General features: G+C 38.0%; 1 long non-coding RNA gene across 1 annotated transcript in view; it reads left to right on the plus strand.

Annotated features, from left to right (window-relative positions):
- The window catches only part of LOC113121352 (uncharacterized), a 91,300-nt gene extending 73,939 nt beyond the window's left edge, over positions 1-17,361 (plus strand). The window contains exon 3 of the long non-coding RNA XR_003294706.1: positions 17,082-17,361. This is a non-coding gene — a long non-coding RNA (uncharacterized LOC113121352). The remainder of the gene's footprint in view (positions 1-17,081) is intronic.
- The last annotated feature ends 2,854 nt before the right edge of the window (positions 17,362-20,215 follow it).

Consider the following 20,215-nt stretch of genomic DNA (forward strand, 5'->3'; position numbering starts at 1 on the left):
CACGCTGTTTACCCTGTCTGGACCCAGTCTTCTACCATCTACTACTTCTACTATCATCCCTACTGTGTTGCTTCACTCCCCACCGAGTCATCAAAGCTTGATTGTTGTTCAAAGATACCTCTTTGTCCAGCTTGCAACAACATGCAGTGCAACCATTTTTTTCTGGGGGCGAAGGACAATTGCCCTCTGGGGATAGACATGTTCACTCATCAGTCATAGCCTAGTTGTCTTCTCTATGCATTCCATACAGACTCTGTGATTCCTCCGCTGTTGGCTCCGGCTCAGGAGGAAGCTCTACAAGCTCCTGAAGCTTTGATTCCGATAGCTCCAGAGCGGCCCAGAGCACTGTGGTTTCTGCTGCTGCAGAGCACGCTGGCATCTCTGTGGAAGAGTCCATGGAGAGAGAATGCTCTCTCACAGGTGGGGGTAGTGATCCTCAGCCCCCTGGTTATCGGTCAGTCCCTGTGGGTCTGGGAATGCTTAAAGTGCTTAGGATTTTCCACCGGCATCATCGGGAAATACTGCTCTACTGCTGAGTTTAGCATCGACAAAGAGGGTGAGCGATCTGTCAGCTCTCTCAGTATCCACACCTTGTCTTCAGATTAGGGAAGATTGCAATGTGGCTTTTCTGTGACCCAACCCTGCATACATGCCTAAATGCATCACTGGCTCATTCAGATCGATAATGATCACATTGGAAGGTTTCTTTCCTCCTCCCCATGTGTTCGCAGAGGAAGCCGCATCACATCATCTCTGCCCAGTGTACACCCTGGCATGTTATGTGGAATGCATGGTGAAGCTACATCATTTGGAGCACCTGTTTGCTGGTTTCACCCCTCTTACTGGCTGAGCTGGGCAGGGAGCTGCTAGTCGGCATCCATGCACACTCCACTAGAAGACATCCTCATTGATTTGATTTAGGGCTCAGCTCTTTATTATGCCAGTGCTTGTGCATGCCACCTAGTGCTCCCTTTAGGTCAGGCATTCTGTTGTGATTCCTTTTTTTCTGGCTCTTCTACTGGGTGATTGGGCTCAGTGAAACGTGGAGCATTTCTGGCTATTGCATTGACCCATTAGCAATAGCCCAGAGGGCTGCACCCCAATGAGACAGAACATTGGTTATGCATTGTACCCCCGGGATTCTATGAACATAGAACAAGTGGGCCCCACTGGTCCCTCAAGCTGGCAGAAGAAAATGTGTGTGTAGATAAACTTCTCTTCAGTGCGCAGGCGCAAAGAAGCAATTATGACCCATTAGCGATAGCCCAGAGTGGTGCGCCCAATTCACAGAATCTTGGGTTACAATACGTAACCAACATTTTCATGCCTATATCTCACAAGATGATCACAATAGAAATTCTGTGAACAGGATGTGGCAATGCCGTAAATGAAAGATGAAACCTTGAGCCATGTCAGCTATCTTATGTTTAAGTACATATCAAGCCAGGTACATAAGTATTTTCTTATGTACAAGTGCAACACAGTTTGGACAGTAATTTCCCCCTTTTTTTCATGCTTTATACATTAAAAGGTCCTATGGCTGTTCTTCATTAAAACTGGATATTCTGAGTAAATAAGTGACTTCAATGCCACAAAAGTGTTGTGGTGAATCCAAAGTAATTAATTTGGTTATCTGTTAATTGCTTTGTGTGTCATCAGTTAGATGGTTACAGTGAATAATAGCCTGATTCCTCATTTAAACATTAACATTGTAGATGGCATTTCATTCATGCAAAGTACCAGATTAATATTTAAGTGTCTGGCATGACAACAGGAGCTCATTTAGCAAAAATTAAGCATGTGTGTGCTTAAAAAATATCATATTATATCATATAGGGTATTGTATATATGGTACCAATACAATCAAGGAATGGTTTACAAAACATCTGAATGGGTCTGATGAGGAAGACTTTTAAAAGATGGGGCACATTTTGTGAGTAAAAATGTGTTAAATCTTAATTTTAATGCTTGCTTTTGGGAAATAATTAACAGTATGTTATAATTACACTGCTTTTCATATTTTAAAAATGAATGAAAGAAGACCAATTACATGACTTAAAATATAATATAAATAATAATAATATGAATCATATCAATAAATAGCTTCTGTGTGCAAGTCATCATTCTGTAGTCATATTGCATGTCTTGGTAGTTGTTTTGTGTCTCTATGACTGTGGTCTTTCTTGTGTCCTTGTTCAACTGAATTTCCAGGAAGCAATGTAGAAGTCATGTAGACAACAGTTCTGCTCTAGTGGCCCTCAGCCAGTATCCAGTATCCCCGTTAACTGATTCATCCATGATACTGACAAGCAAATTGCCTTCATGTTCTCACCAGAGGAGGGGTTTGAGCACCAGGCCTGGACAGTCAGATTCCAAAGAGTGGGCATGCCACCCCTGGCCCCTGTCAGGGTATCAGCACATTGTGACAGCTCATAGAGACTCCAATGCACTTTCTCTGAAAATCCAACCACACAGTCTGAGAGGGAGACTCAAGAGATAAGGGCTTATCTCACTTTATACAACTCGACAACTTGTACAAAACCTTATCAATGCTATAGTGTATCACAACACATTGAGATACAGTTTTGGGGTGTGTTAAGTCTAAATGAAATATGGTCACAATTATCTAGTCACAAGATATTAGAGTTGGCAGTGAGATACTTAATGGGGCCAGCGTGGCAGAATGATGTTGTAGTTGTAAAGCCTTTGTGTGACATCCAATGACTGTCACGGCTTTTGTTGACCTAATTCAATTTTCTTTTCAATTACCTGTAGTATATTACCATCACAGCCATTGGTATTGTGGTATAAATCACCCAAACGGACCCTGTGGCTACAGTAGACAGGCATCCCACTGGGTGATGTAGAGCTGTGTCCTGTCTGGCCCCTGTGTCCCTTGAATATATTTTAGATTAAAGAAAAGAACACAAAACACTCACGACCCACATTTCAGCATCCAGACTGTGCCGCTGGGCCCCTTCATAGGAACGTAATGTATAATTACAGCGATTCAAGGTTAGACACAAACAAAGCTGAAAACAAAGCTCAGTGAGATCTGAGAATCCTTATTTGAGAATATGTAATTAAAAAGGTTTGACTGTAATATTCTCCTACTGTTGCATCTTTGTTTCAATGTTCACATCTTTCTTTACACCTGTGACCTGGTGGCAGGTTCAGTGAGGTGACTCTTGGTCAACGAGTGGGGGGCCCACTGACAGGGTTGTGTTACCAGTGTCTTACTGAGGTGTGAACATTGATTTATTCCATAGGGAAGAACCAAAAACAACTGGGTCTCAAAACACCCTTTAATCAATAGGTGGGTTTATCCAGTGTGCTTAATGTGTGAGAGGAATTAGCCATGTTGGTGGGGATTCAGACCAAAACTAAAACAGTGAGTAGATGCCAAATAAATGTCATGCACTACCAGAGGCTTTTGAAAGGGCATGTGCATCAGTAGTGAAGGTGTTTTTAGGTCTTATTGACAGGCCAAGTCAAGATTAACAAGCTGAGCTCAAATGTCTGAGCCACATGCCTAGTTTTCAGTCTGTAAGTTCATTTATTGAACAATACATTTTTATCCATGGCAGCAGCAGATGTCTGTTTTTTTTAATGTGGATGGTAAAATAGGGAAAGGGGGGAAAAGAAAATACAGAGATTCACTTTTCTGCATTGCTAAGCAGCTTTGTAAAGGCTAGTTAATTAAATAAGATGCCTAAATTCACAGCCTTAATGAGGTTGATAACTGTGTTCTTTTTAATTAAGCTCTATTGTCTCTGACAACCTGTAAATAGAGCTGTTGCCAGTGGAAAAACATTGCAAATTGCTTGTGATGTCTTAAGACCTTTTGTTGTGAGATTTTCCTACCAAACCTGAGAAACGCTACATCTGTCATACCTTGATAATAAGGTGTAGGCTAATCATCATGCACAACTAATAATTTACTATTAAACTAGAGTTACATTTGGTTTACTAGAGTTCGTCTACATCTAACACTTACTCACTACATGTCCTATGTAGAACTTTATTTTAACAATTGCTGTTTCTGTGTTTAACACATTGTAAACTGATTAGAATTATTCATTTCAATAATTTACACTTAAGCAGTGAAATTTTATTCATATATAGAAATTAGCTGTACTGCAAGTATCTACAGTACCTAGCAGTGGTGGAAGAATAACTCATTACTTAAGTAAAAGTATAAATATTAGAGTGTAAAAATACACTGCTACAAGTAAAAGTCCTGCAAGTCCTAAAAGTATCAATACTAAAATATGAAGTAGCACAAATGGAAATACCATAGTAAAATACAAATACAAGCTGCAATACTCTAGTAAACGTAGGTAAGTTACTTTCCACCATTTGGCCCTAATGTATAATGTATATTTTGCATAGCAACATCATCTTTTGGTTTGTTTTGACACTAATTTCAGATATAACTGAACAGTTTTATTTCACATTGTCCCTTTTGTCAATTTAACTGTTTTAAAATTTGGACAGTGGACAGCAGCAGAGAGTAGCTATGAATACACCACCACCTTATTATAGCAAATATCCATCCATCCATTTTCCATACCCGCTTAGTCCTAATTAGGGTCACAGGGATCTGCTGGAGCCTATCCCAGCTCTCTTTGGGTGAAAGGCAGGGGTAGTATAGCAAATATATTTAGCTAATATATTTACAAATATAGTGGTTATGGAGCAAAACTATTCATTTTAAATCATGTTTTTGGACACATATTTTTGATATTGTAATGGGCTCCAAACCAATAACATGAGCTTTGCTCACTATAGTGGCATCATTCAGAAAAAATTGCACAAGCGGTAGCAGCAGTGTATGATATAAATATCATAAACATGATAATAATTACTGCCAGTGAGATGTAAGTACAGTAAATGCAATAGTACTTGATTACTAGCACACATACAGTAGCAGCATCCTGCAACATGCATAGAAAATTTGTGATTAGAATCATTTTATAATTTATAGTTTGATACACAATTTATAATTTATAGATTAATACATACAAACTGAATATCAATATAGGAAAAATCTTAAATTGTAAAGTTTTACGGTTATTATTATCTTGTTGTCTTTTTACATTGGCTAACATTTTAACCTGTAATTGATTTGCATCATTAGGATGCAGGGGAGGGGAGAAAAAAATCAAGTTTAGTTAGTAGGCCAGAGCTGAGGGGAGGCCTGAAGAGACAATGAGCAGTGCTTTATTTGCATTTAGGAAATTGGAGTTTCAGTTCTATAAACATCTCTCAGAGGCAAAGTTGCTCCAGAGACAGAAGTAATCTTATTAGTTTAGTTAAACCTGGCAGAGCTAAATGACCAAAGTTTGTCTCTGCCCCAATTAAGCCAAGTTCCCTGTAAAACTCCTTTCTTTTAAGGCTATTTATCTTTTAGTGGAAATAATTTATATTTAGGCCATATGTTACGGATGGTGGTTAGCACATTAAGATGTAGCTTATATGCTAGTACATGCATTTCAATTGAATGTACCAACAAAATGAGTACCAACCAAAATAAATCCACAGCATTAGTGTTTATTATTATCAAAGATGATACAGTGTACAGTAATGGTACAACTACCTTACAAATATTTTGTTAAATGAAACACCTATAATCCCATAACTATTTAATAGGCATCAACATTGATGCACACCCCTAGTCCTTTATTTATTTTTTTATATTTTATTGACTTGGAAATAAAGTAAAATTTTATTATACTCAGTTCAATCACTGTGCAATCAATACTATATGCCCAAAGTCCAAGCGGGAAAATGCCTAGATTGCTCAAACCTACAAAGTGCGAGAAAAATACTGATGACGTGTTCTCACTCAACACATCTGAGATGTGTGTGGGGCGTAGAGAGAAATAATTTACTACAAATAAGTTTTGTTATATATTGTCAAGCCTGGTACCTTCATGGTCACATAACAGACAGAAACCAGTCAGGATAAGCTTTCTATTTTGGAACAGTGTATTTGGGAAATTAAAGTGACCTCTACAACATTACAGACACAATGGCAAAAGGGGAATTTTTACTGTCCTTACATTGGACCCCTGTGTGGAAAAATAGGAGCAGGCAATAAAGTTACAACAAAGCACCTTAAAGGCCTTTAAACTGAATTTAGGCATAATTATTCATGTTTTATGTTTGTTCCAAGAAAAAAAAAAGAGAGGCACTTGTGTATAGTATGCAAAGGAAATTTTGTAAAAGTAAGAAAAATAGACTATAAATATTTTATAGAATTGGCTTGTTCTACTATTGTGTTTACTCTTCTAGTTGCTTTTGCGCCCTTGTGGCTTGTGCTATTGCTGAAATATCTGAGTGAACAGTCCACTTTATGCTGAACTCCAGCCAGCCTGCATTAACAAATGGGCCCTGTAGGTAGTTTGCTGTCAATTGTTGAACTGGAGTTCCTCCTATTGCTGCTTATTTTTTAGTATCCCCCATCTTCACTAGTCCTGGTTTCATCAGTTTGTTCAATACAATTTACTGTAGGAGTTAAATCTTCTCAACCCTCATACAGAAAATCACACAAGCCATGTACTTAAAAAAATAAAATAAATAAAATATCTCATGTACTTAAAAAATAACAAAAAACAAACAAACAAACAAAGAAAAAAAACAACTCAGGCATAGCTTTGTTGGCAGTATCCACATTACAGTTTCCACCTTTTGCTTGCCCAAAGGTTTTTTGTCAATATTCTTGTCTGGCTTTGCAACACATGCAGCCTCAAACAAAATCAATAAAATATTAACGTTCATTTAACTGCATCACTGCTCGAAGGCACAGTGAGGTTTTGACTATCACTAGTGCTATAGTCCAATGTTTTTAAGTGTGGGTGCCTGTTTTTTACACTGTGCACATCTTAGAGGATGTACATGCAGGAGAGGACAGCTTTTATTACTAATAGAGCTCAGTGTAGATTATGCCTCTTCAGGCTTCGTCAACAACCCCAAGGGATTCTTCATTGTATATTGGCTATCGCTAGACATAGGACTCAGACACTCAAGTCTCAAATTGAATTCTTAATTGCACACTCCCTTCATGAGAGTTGGTGCTCAGTTTTGTCTAAATCACTATTTATTCACTATAAAGATACAAACTGGATATTTTTGCTTACGTGAAACTTGGCTGAAACAATATTTCGATCTTCGGCTTCTACCTGCTGGATTTAAATTCATTCATGTTCCTCGTCTAATTTGGACTGGAGGTGGTGTGTGGCCTTTTCTATAATTCTTCTATCGATCTGCCTTTGCTCAGTATTTGCCACAGCACCACTTGTATTATTACCTATTAAAATTTCTCCCACCTATCTTAGAGACTGCTATATTATTTTACTTGTTATTGTTGGATAGACCCCCTGGAGAATTTTATCCATTTATAGAGGAATTTGGTGAATTATTAGCATACTTAGCCAGTAATTATGATAACATCATAATTATGGGAAACTTTAATGTCTGGGTAAACAGACATTTCTGTTATAGGTGGATTTACATAGTTTTAATCTATATGTTAAATCTAGTTTTATCCCGTTACATAACCGTGTCTACTATAGGGTTAAATGGAGGCAGCTGATTCACTGTGGCGACCCCTGAAGGGAGCAGCCTAAAGGAAAAGAAGACATAACCGTGTCTGGTCTTACCGTTGTGCTCTTGCTTTCTGCAATATCTCATTATTCTCTCATTACTTTCCAGATACCTTTACCTTCTCCTCTTACTCCAACTCCTATGCTTATCACCCGTTCAGCTCAGAAGCTTTAATTATTCAGTTGAGTTTTAGCTGAGTTTACTGATGCTACCTGAATAGCACAATCTGAGTAGCACATGAAATACCTATGATCAATCTGAATAGCACATGAAAGGATATGGTTGATTTTGTTGCACCTGCATGATCAACATATGAGCATCATCATATCCTTAGATAAAGGTTTACTGATTTCTATTAATGCTGCATTGATAGAGACTTTAGAGACTAGACTTGAGAGACTTTACTGCCCTTTATCGCATTATACTGCCTGATCTCTCGATTCTTATTGCTAGAACCCAACAACTTGGGTTTTGGATTTTTTATCAACTCATTTTTTTAAAGACCCTTGACTGTTGTTAGGTCTTAACTTTGTCCTCTGGTATTGTTCCATCCTATTTACATCTGTGATTATAATTCCATTATTGAAGCTGTTAGACGCAAATATCCTATGAAATTATGGCCCTATGTTCAATCCACCATTTCTTTCTAAGCTATTGGAGAAACTTATTCTATCACAGCTATCTGATTATTTGTTCCAGCAGGGTCTCTTGGAACCATTTCAATCTCCTTTCAGGGCTGCCCATTCTACTGAGATGGCACTGACGAGAGTTTCTAATGATTTAGGAGCCTCTGCTCAAGAGTTCCGTGATTTCTTTATAAAAAAGATTGAATCGATTAGTTCTACTATCTCAAATTCTCATCCTTCTTCACTCATTACTCATCATCCTCCCTTACCTCACATTGTTCCACTGTCAACCCTTTCTACCATCACAATGAGTGCTCTTTCTGATTTAAATATGTGAGCCAAGACAATGACCTGTGTTCTTGATCTTATTCCAATACATCTCCTGAAAGACCTCTGGTCAACTATAGGTCATATAGTTCACTCTGTCTTTAATCCTTTGCTTTGCACTGAAATATTTTTTCTTGCTTTAAAAAAAGCTTTTATAGTGCAGCTATTTCAAAAATCATATTTCGAACCCCATGCTTAATATAATAATAGACCTAATGCTTCTTTAAAAAGCAACATTACAATACACTTTTAAAAACCTCCCTTTTGGTATTATTTTCTGATTTTCTGAGTTCTGATATGATTTGGACTTTATGACTTTGATTGTTTTATAAGACTTTTAACTATACAATGTGTATTTTATTTGATAATGGAGGTTTGTGGAGGGGAGGCGGCGAGGTGTGTGTGTGTGTGTGTGTGTGTGTGTCTGTGTGTGGTGGTGGTGGTGGTGGGGGTAGATGGCTTAGTGGTTAGCCCTGCTGCCTCACAGCCAGAAACTCTGGGTTCGCAACCCACCAGGGTTCTCCAGTTTCCTCCCACAGTCCAAAAACATGTTGTCAGGTTGATTGGTGACTCTAAATTGTCCATAGGAGTGAGTGTGAGTGTGTGAGGTTGTTTGTCTCTATGTGGCCCTGTGATGGACCATTATCTATACCCATGTATTCCTAACCCGGGTCCCAGGGATCAGCTGGAGCCTATCCCAGCTCTCTTTGGGTGAAAGGCAGTGGTACACCCTGGACAGGTCACCAGTCCATCACAGGGCCTCAACGATAAGAACTAAAAAACATAGAGACACATAGAGACACCTGCAGGAGCAGGTTTATTTAGCCACAGTCTGTTTTACATTGACTGATCAAAAATGTATGGTTGAAGGAAGGCAGTTCTTTTGTTTTAAGACAATTATAGTGCTTTTGTATTAGGCTGAATTTGTTTGAGATAGCCATACTGGAAACAAATGGATATTTGTACACATTAACATACTCTTTAATTTCATCCATTTTAGCCAAATGTCAGTACATCTATATTATTTGTCTAGATGTGGCCTCGTGATGAGACCTTGAGTATCACAGTTATATAATGTAATTGGACGACTCCCCAATTAACTGCATTCTTAAAAAGGCAGCCAAAGATGAACTGTAATTAGCAACAAAAAGTTATCTGGTTAAACTCTCCTCACTGCTGTATTCCTGCTGTGCACACTTTCCCAAAGAACTTCAGCAACAATTATGTAAATAATTTTGATCTTTTTAATTAGTTCTTAGTTTTACTTCCCAGAGTATTTGTGTCTTTAGGTGATTTACATTATGTGTCCTTTGATTTTGTATGTTTATCTAACACACTCTATTAAAAATATTTTAGAAAATGCTACTGAATTTTTAAAAAAATGTTCCTACCCTCCTCAGGCGCTGACTTTGTAAGACCAGAAACATGCTTGACTTTGATAGGGATGAATACAGTAGGGTTCAGGAAGATCACCAAAATGTTCCATCACTTCTTTTTGCCATTACGACAATAAACACAGCAGAGCACATGAATTACACTCAGTGTAACCACCATGGCCTGTATATATCAGCACTGTCACTGTTACTGTACATTATGTATCCAGCCCTGTCTCTGTGTATGTGTGGAGTAATAAGTGTGTTAGGGAGAAAGCGCCACCTCTGCATTTCCACTATATTAGTTTGTCCTCGCCAGGGCAGGGTGACAAAGACAGCATTGCCATGCAACTGCTGACAGATCAGTCTCCCAGCAGTGGGAGAAACCCTTATGTCAACTTGGTGAGACTGTATGACTCACCCTCCCCTCTGAACAAATAAGATCAGAGTCAAAATGAAAAGCATTATTACTGCTGACATCTTTATCTCCAGTCTACCTTATTTAATAACCAATTTCTTTCAAGGCTTCCTGGAGGAGTTTATCCTTTGGGCAAGCTACTCTCTGCTGCCGAGAACCTGCTCTTTAGTTATGTACACTCATGCCATAGGGGAAAAGTGAGCTGTTAGCCTTATTGCTGCGCACTGGCTTCTGCCTCATCTAGTATTCCAGGTAATCCATGGGGAAGTGTCTCACAAGGTAAAGGTGTTTAGAATACAGCACAGGAAACAGGGGGATAAGACAGGACAGTTTCCTGAAAGATGTTTATATAATGTATCATATAATTTCTCATTGGAAGCAAGAAGATTTAATCAATTTGTGTGCCAGTACTTTATTTTTTCCCAGTGTTCTTATAAGGCAAACCATCATTTTAAGAGATCTAATGAACAATGGTCAAATAAAGAATATTAGAATAGTTTAACAAAGGATTCTCAAAACATGTAAACGAGTATTCAGGCCAACCCTGTCTCCTGAAAATTACGTTCTTATACAACTGTTGTGTGCTAGGGAATAATGCTCTCTGTATATTGTCATAATCAAGGCCAGTTTGCTCTTACTCACAGACTGGAGTAGGTGAAGGGCTGTTTTGCTCTGGTATTGTAGCTGGCGAGCATTCAACTCAACCTAACCAGAAACACAACATGCCAACTGGCCTCTCCTTGGACTTTGGCAGCTAACGCCAGGAGAACCACATTTTGTTGTTATTGACATAATAATCACAATAAGTAATGGCTTTTCATTTAGACTAATATCTACATTGACATGACTTCTAAATTGTAGTCAGACAGTCCTGCGTTTGTGTGTCTGGTAATACTTAGACCTACTGTAAGTAGTTTTACTCAAACTCATATTTACTGCAATTTCAAATGACTTACTCAGGATGACACTGTGGTACTGCAGCTTGTACTTCAGTTAAGAACCTGTAACTTTTCAACTCATATAACATGCTAACATTTTTTAATTAGTACTTAAGATTTAAAGGTGGGGTTGATGGGAATATTATTAGTATTTAGTCAGAAAACAATTATCAGGCAAGACCAACAATATATGTATGTATTATGTATATGAATCTGTCACTCTCAACTAATTTTACAATCTTGCCAAATTAATGTTATAAACTATAGTGAAGTTTCACTGAAGTTCCATATAGTTTTTTGATTATATAATTATTTTTTCAGCTGATTGTTTCTAGTGGGTCATGAAGAGGAAACAGCAGACAGAGGAAGCGTATGTGCAGCAAATGTCAGCAGCTAGACTCAAACTGCTGACATTCTGCACACACTTTGCTCATGTACAGTTTCCATCCAATCATTCATTATCTACCACTTTTTCCTGCTGTCCAAGGGTCACAGGGGGTGATAATACCAGCTGACATTACAGGTACACCTTGGACATATCAACAGTCAATCACATAAGAGACAGTCAAACACACTCAAATTCACACCTAAGGGCAAGTTAGAGTCACCAATTAACCTAACTCCAACCTGCATGTGTCTGGACTGTGGAAGGAAGCTTGGATAAAAACCCATGCAGAGACAAGGAGAACTTGCAAACTGAAAGGCCCTACTTTGCTGTGAGGCAACAATGAACAACACTGGTTCTATCTTCCAGCATCCTTCTTCTGTGGCTCTTTTCCACTTTATTCCTTTTTCCTTCTTGCTCTTTTTTTGTTGTAAACTCAAAATGTAATGCTACCTTTTTCTCTTTTTGAGGCTGAGGCTGAAGCCATCACTTTGAAATAAACCTCATTAATATGTTCAGTGTAAGGTCCATAATGCTACTGACTGGCTGACTTTGCACAGTGTGAGCATGAGAAACTGTTGTATGTCCTTGTAGAAGGTTGATTTTACTAATGAAAGTGTTTCCCTGGCTTTAGACAAATATAAACTTTGACCTAATTATAGCATTAATTGAAAAGTAAAGGAGATCATCACAGTCATCTGTGACTCTGAATGTAAAATTTCATGGGTTTCACTGTTTCAGATATTTCACACCGGGCTGTTCTGTCTTCTTCGTCAGTGATAGTGGCTAAAACCACTTAAACATCAGTTATTTTTCTAAATCTGAGTTGGTTTACTTGAGGTTTTGAAAACACGAATCAGTGTGTTGACATTGCAATGACAGCAATCAGCTATCAACCTTGAACTTTAAACCATCCAGGCATAGTGAAACTCAACACTCTGAGCAAGACAGTGTCTTAGCTCTGGTGCTCTCTGCGATGGCAGTCTCATATTGAAAACGATGTAAACCCACTGATGAATGAAGTTTTATTTTTAGGGTACAACATGTGTAGTGTGGAGTTTGTGATTGGGAGAGGATTTACAATTAATAGTACAGAAGGGGATCAATTGCAATTAAGTGTCTCTAACACAGCTTGGCTGATAAGTATCCCCATCATCGATCAACATGGCAACAGAACATCTCGTGAACCTGAGGCACTCTCCTTGTCTTCTCACAGCAGTTGTAATTGACCCCACCGGGTCAATAAACAAAGCTCAGGAATTGTTATGGCTGCAGGATGATTCCTTTTGTGAGGGGAAAATAGCAGGCTTTGCAGTTGCAGTTATACTGATTTTTATGCAAATTTTCAGTAATCTACAGACACACTGACACGGTTGGGGCAATATGGTGGCACCAAGCTGTATGCTAATGCCAAGCACAGAAACTGGGTTGAATTCTCATCTCTTCTCAGCAGTCTAAAGATTATCTCATGAAGTAGCTTTTATAAACAAAGCTGAAAGTGTCAAGTCTGGACTCTGATGCCTTGGCTTGGATGTGTAGCTTTGGCTTATCAATCATGGTCTTGATTACAATTTGATACTGATCTATACAACGTGCTTGTCTATTTTTTTTTTTCACTCTATGTATACCATTGAACTTATACCAAAAGCCAACACTGAAACATTTTGTTCATGATGACAATGTTTTCCAAACCTTAATCACTGTGGTTACAGGTGAAAAAATAGCAGCAATTTATTTTTATGTGATCATATTTGTTTTACTATGTTTTTGCCATTCATTTTGTACAAGAACAAGATATTAAAAACAAACAAAAGAAAAAAAAAACTGATTAAAGTTGACTTAACAACCTGCAAGGGATGATATCAGTAGTAGGTGTCTGTAAGGTGGGAAGGTTTCAGCACAAATGTACAGCACATGTAAGGTGTCTATGGTCATTTCATTGGTTCACACTGTAACTGTTTTTTTTACAGGTTGGGGGATTTTGACAGTTATTAGTCTAAAATATGAGATCAATCAGCAGAAATCAAGTTTCGCAAGTGCACACCAGTGGGGTGTACTTTAGCACAGGAAATTTTTCCAAGCAGCTTGACAGCTGACAGCAGACTTACAGTTTTTAATGTGAGCAGAGCAAATTTGCACATGAGCACAGACTATTTGAATGTTAGAGCAGGTTTTAAATATAGAAAATTATAAAATTCCAAATGTGAAATCAAGAAATTATGTTCTCAAATTGAAAGACAGGTATCTTGACTAAAGATAGGAAAACAACCACACCATGCTTAAAAAAGACCTGTTCTTAAGAAATAAATTGTGTGAAACCAATCTCCAGCCAGACAATACGTATCATGGAAGAAGAGCAATGTAAAGCTCACACTTTACAAACTCTAATCTCTGTACAACTGGACAGGTTTGATACATTTGTGCTGAAACCTTCCCAGATACACAACTGAGAGACCACTGACCTTGAATCGCTCTTTTGGATTAATATGGGCATCTATTCCCTGGAGCATTCACAGTGCTGATTTATGATTTGGAGATGTTTTTCAGCATCTATACACCTTAAAGTGTTTCTCATCCATTTAAAATGTTTGTTGTTAAGAGAATCTTGATAGAAGAAATATCATCTAGCACACTATTTTCTGAAAAAAATGAATCCATAATATACTGTCATGTCATTTTAATAACAAGAATAAAATAAATATAATGATAACATATGTAAGAAAAGCTACAAACACATTTTAAGAGACCTGCTTTACATGAAGTTCATCATCATCAAGGGAAGCAAAATGCAATGAAAGCTAATAAAGATTATAATAGCTTGCTGTTTTATTCCAAACATCCAGCTCTATTAAACCAGCATGCACACGTCTGTACCAAGCAAGCCTTTTTGACCGTGTAAGTTAACACAACAAAATAGTATGCAGTCCATTATTATTCTGTGCATAAATGCATGAGTGCATTATGTTTGCATTTCCTCTACTCGTCCCTCATTATGCTTTTATTATTGAGACAAATCTGCCTTAAATTCCTGTTGTAATGTCTTGTGTCTTTTCTTTCTTAATCAGATGCATAATCACAAAAAATTAAACCAAATCTAACCAAATGCATTACCATGTTCTGTGACTGATATTTGGTCACAGGTCGACTGCAGTGTCACAGGCACAATGAAAGCAGTGACATATTTGGGTTATAATATCAGCGTACATTAAAATTCATTAGATTTATTTCACTATTTCTGAAATCTGATCATTTGCACTGGGTGTTTGTTTAGTTTTAAACTGACACATAAAGCTCTTAATACCGCTCCAATGCAGTATGCATACTGTAGCAACAGACAGCATAAACAAGCTTCTTTGGGAAAGAAAATGCCAGCAGAGATCTCCAAACAGTGTAGAGGACTTGGGCAGCATTCAGAGCTACATTTACCTTTTCCTGGAGCTAAATACAGAGAAGCACAACATAACATAAATCTTACAGCCAGCCCTGCCAGTCACCAACATACTTTAATTTTAGAAGAAAATCTCACTCTTTGCCTGTCTCTATTGCCTGTCTGTTTATCTAAGTGCCAAGAGGATTACACAAGCTAACACTGGAATCATCATTTCCTTTCTCACATATTCAAAGCAACAGTATGACTCAGTCTAAGAGGGTTAATACATTGACTACTGGCAGGGACAGTTCTGTGTATGTAAACACAGTCTTATTCTAATTCAAGTTCAACAGATTGCTGTGAAATGGTTTATTTAGGTAGTTCTGAATCTGTTAACATTGTGCTACTTACACTCTAAATTAATATTGTAAGTATGATACTATAGACTCTGCTCTTTTTCAATTTACATTTTTTAATTGACAACCTGCTATGTCTTGACCTGTTGTTACTCCTCAAGCTTTCTATTCTAGATATTTACAATGGGATGGTGACAGAAATCACAGCTTATTTCTTAAACCAGGGGTGGCCAACTCTGCTCCCTTAGATCTACTGCCATATTTGTTTTTCAACTATCCCTGCCCTCGTAGTTTCTGATTGGCTGAACACACCTGATCCAGGTTATCAGCAGTGTGTAGGGCACGGATAGTTGGAAAACAAGAAGGGCGGTAGCTCTCGGGGAGCAGGGTTGGCCACCCCTGGATCAAACAATGACTTTTTGATCCCAGACAGCAGTAAACCAAGGGGATGCTTTACATTTTTAAAAGATGACCAGTGACTTTTAGTCAGTCAGCAGATTTTATTGGCTGCCAGCTTAGCTATCATAAACTAATAGCAGGTTTAACATAGCTGGTTGAAACTCAAACAGATTTTTAAACTAAAGACATAGCTCCAATGAAGGCATGTTTTTGCTGAAGTGTCAGTTTGTAAAATAAAATATGCCTTGCCTAACCATCAAAGTGATCTTGCATCTCTGTAACTTTTTATGCTTGCTGAAAAGCTGATTCCATATGCTTACATGATATTTGATTGTGATTTTCAAGTCATGCTTTTTCCTTACTGACCTTGAGAAGATTAATTATGCCTTAATCTCATCATAGCTTGATTACTTTAACGTATTTTACACAGGAACTAGGAATTCTTCACATTCTCATTTACAGCTTGTTCAAAATGTTGCTGGTATAGATTCTCTCAAATACTGGCATCTCTTCTTCCACTTCACTGCAGGTTTGTTATTAAGGTTTTAGTTTTTTGGTTTTCGAGTCACTAAATTTGTTGGCACCCTCCTACCTCTCTGAACTTTTACATCCACGTGCACCATCTGAGGCACTTAGTTCTGCCAACCAGATGCTTTTAGTTGTTTTGAGGTCTAGACTGAAGCTCAGAGGAGACTGTGCTTTTGCAGTAATTACTCCTAAACTGTCTATACCTCCCCAATGGGTTTTGCCAACCCTGGTGACTTTTAAACCCCAGCTAAAAATCTTTCCTCCTTAGCTTTTAACTCTGTTTGAAATATATTCAATTTACTCTTAGTTAACTTGTGTTTGTGTGTGTGTGTGTGTTTTAATCTATTTATATATTACCTATTTCTTTTAATGCTGTAGGCCTACAGTATTTTGGACTGCAGGATTGTTCAATAATAAATGACTTGATTTAACTTAGTATAGGAAAAAATAGCAGCCTAAACTATAACCACAAAATAATATACTATAGTTACAAAATAAGATGCATAGAGATAATACTGCAAGAAAACAAGTAAAGGTAGTAAGCTACTTAGCTAGATGTGCTAATGTTTGTAGCTTATAATAGCTAGAGCAGAAAAGCATCAAATACTGGGCTTCAGTAAATATGATCAACTGTCTTGTGGCACATTGACATCTGTATTGATAATTGTGAGTTTGCTTTTTCAAGGGCTAAAAAATACACCGCAATTATAAGACTTGAAATACTGAATATCATTTTTTCTTTTTTTTTTACAGCCCCATGGACACTGCCACGACATGTGGAGAAATCAAAAGCTTGGCAGATCTGCTGTACGTATTTGCATTTGCCAGGTAATGGTAAATCTACAGGCAAATATGTTACATGTACTTACAACTGACAACAACAAAGTAGAATTATAGAAAGTAAATGACTTAAAGCATATAATTTACAGGATTTTGATGGTGCACATTACTGGACAGGAGTCCATACATCTGCATTTCTTATTGCATGAGATGAACCTTCCTCTTTAAAGGTGTAACCCTGTATTCAGTGGAAACTGCCTGTATTTGTTCACTCTGTATCATCTGTGGATACTTATGTATACTTCTTGCCATCATAAAATAGCTGGAGACAGAGCAACTACTGCAATTATTCAATTTATTCTGATGATACTGATGGTCCCACTTCTATTCTTTATGATGCAATAGTTACACGAGGTGCATCAATAAAACATTACACAAATGTAAAAGTCAGAATCTGTTTGTGCTTATGTATCAACTTTAATTTTTTACATGGATTGGAACTTTACTAAAGATGCCCTCTTTTCTCTAATCAGATTTATCACAGACTGACAGAATTAGGTGAAATACATTTGAGGCAGCACTTGCATCTTGCTCCAGCCATAAAGAGAGACTGAGTTCAACTGACTTCAGCTCAGCTGATTATGAAGCAGAGACCAAAGAGGCCTTGCTCAGATCAAAAGGAAAGTTAGAAGGGGTAGAGATTTGCAATGTCAATACTTACCACCATGTTAGCTTCAGATACACTGCTTGATAAGGTCTTTCGATCGATATGCTGATGGACACAGTGACAGAGACCAGGTGGTTTTGTACTCCCAACCACCAGGATCTTTTCATATGTTGTGTTCTTAGAGGATTGACTCAGCATGGACCTTGACTGACCCATTAATATCCCTGGTAAACTACATTTAAAGCCAAATGATCATAATACATCTTAAAATCCAGTTTTCACAGTGGTGGGGAAAAAAAATTAGATTTGATGTACTTTCAAAATTTTTATGTTTCTCATATGAATACTCTTTTGGATGGTATTTCCAGGGCTGGTTTTGATTCTTACTTCCAATTTAGGGAAAACCTCATAGACCAGTATCCAGTGATATTTAAACAACAGTATTTCCAAAATTGTGGCAATAATATGGGGATAGCTCTATCCTATCTGAACATGACAGTCCCCCTGTGCACAAAGCCAGGTCCATAAATAAAAGGTGCTCTCTGTGATCATTGGAGAATAAATTGACAGGCCTGCTATGGCGTTATTATTCTTTCACAATTTACGAGCATCAACTAGTACTTTTGTAGAACACTCTCACCGATGGAGCTGAAATTCGAATGCAGATTGTAAGAAACCCTTTGAACAACCTCCTCTGATATCGTTCTTTGTTGTTCAGCAGGTCACACTGTCAGCAGCCCAGCAGCAGAAGTGCTCTGTGATATGGTAGATTTCAGAACCACTTTGAGCATGACATACATTTACTTTGTCTAACTGTGTGGAAATGTGATGTTAATCAGATGACAAACACCTGACCTGAGTTGAATGTGGGGTATGTGCTGGACACTAACTGGACAAAGGAATAAATAATATACTGCTCAAAACAATTAACGGAACAATTAAATCCCACATCAGCTCTTGAGGAAGAAATGATTCAAGTTTAAACTCATTCTTCACTAAGGTAAATTGTATATTTGTTCAGAACAAAATGACATATTCTTCAGTGGAAACCAAACTCATCAAGTCATAGAACACTGTATTCAAAATCACATTGAAAATCAGAATGAAAAATTGGAATCACAGGCTCATCCAAGTTGATTCATTTTCATCACAGCAACTCATAATATGACTCTGAAGTGTGTATGGCCCCCCTATGCCTGTATGCACTCGAAACATCACAGTGCTCAGTATGAAACTGCTCTCATATGCAAAGAGAACTGTGGACCAATGGTGGGCCTGCCAATTTTGGTAAATGCCAATCAAGCTGCATGGTGCTGGGCTGTGAGCACAGGCTGTACTAGTGAATGTCAGGCCCTCATGCCACCTTTAGGGAGTGTGTTTCTGACTGCTTGGCCAATGCACACCAATAACTTTCTGGAGGAAACCCTTTAGGGCTTTCACAGTGCTCCTCCTGTTCCTTCTTGCACAAAGGAGCAGATACTGGTCCTGCTGCTGGGTTGTTGTCATCCTATGGCCCTGTCCCTCTCTCCTGGTGTAACAGCCAGTCTCCTGGTATCTTCTCCATGCTGTTTAGACTTTGCTGGGAGACACAGCAAACCTTCTTGTTACTGTATGTATTGATGTGCCATCATAGTGCAACCTGATTGGGCTGCTGCCTACCAGTAGTGACAAGGACACTAACATAATGCAAAACCTGAGAAGAATCAGTCAGGAAAGACAAAGAAAGAGCATTTATTTGTAAAATCGTTCCCTTTTTGGAGGTGGTCTTGCTTTTGTCTCTCCACTGCACTTGTTGTTACTTTCATTTGCACCAATGCAGGTGAAACTAAATCAGTCACTAAAATTCAAATGTCTTGTTTTTCAGACTTAAAGAGGCTCCTCAAAGGTCAAAAGACATTTTGCCCCTATTATCACACAGTGAAAGCATTTGTGTGATCTATAAATGGGTGAAATGCCTCTTTTAATAATAACTAAATAAATAAGTTAAAATGAATACTTTACCCCTGAGATGTCATTCCATCTATTGCACTGTAGTAGAAAGTTCTCTTATCCTAAGAAATTACCAAGCACCTTTGAACTGCACACATAACACCAAGCAGTCTCTACAGAAACACAATAAATCACAAAAGTTTCCTCTAAAAGCTGAACCCATATTGCTGTGGACAATGTATTGAGTTGAACTGCAGGAGAAGTGCTCATAAATGTTGTTTTTCTCACCATTCTGATGGAGCTTCTGCTGTTACTGACACCAGACCATCAAGAAAAGAAATTCACTCTCCTCCTGGCCCTTGCAGACTCCCCCCTGTTCTTATCAGTTGGAAGGAGATTGAAAGTTTCAATTGGGTTTATCGTATCAATTGTCCAGACTGACATTCGGTGTTAGACCCGGCAACATTGTCGTGAGCAGGGAAAAATCCACCCTAAGCAAAGTTGCACAAAA

The sequence above is a fragment of the Mastacembelus armatus genome, chromosome 20 (genome assembly GCF_900324485.2).
Source record: "Mastacembelus armatus chromosome 20, fMasArm1.2, whole genome shotgun sequence".
NCBI lineage: Eukaryota > Metazoa > Chordata > Actinopteri > Synbranchiformes > Mastacembelidae > Mastacembelus > Mastacembelus armatus.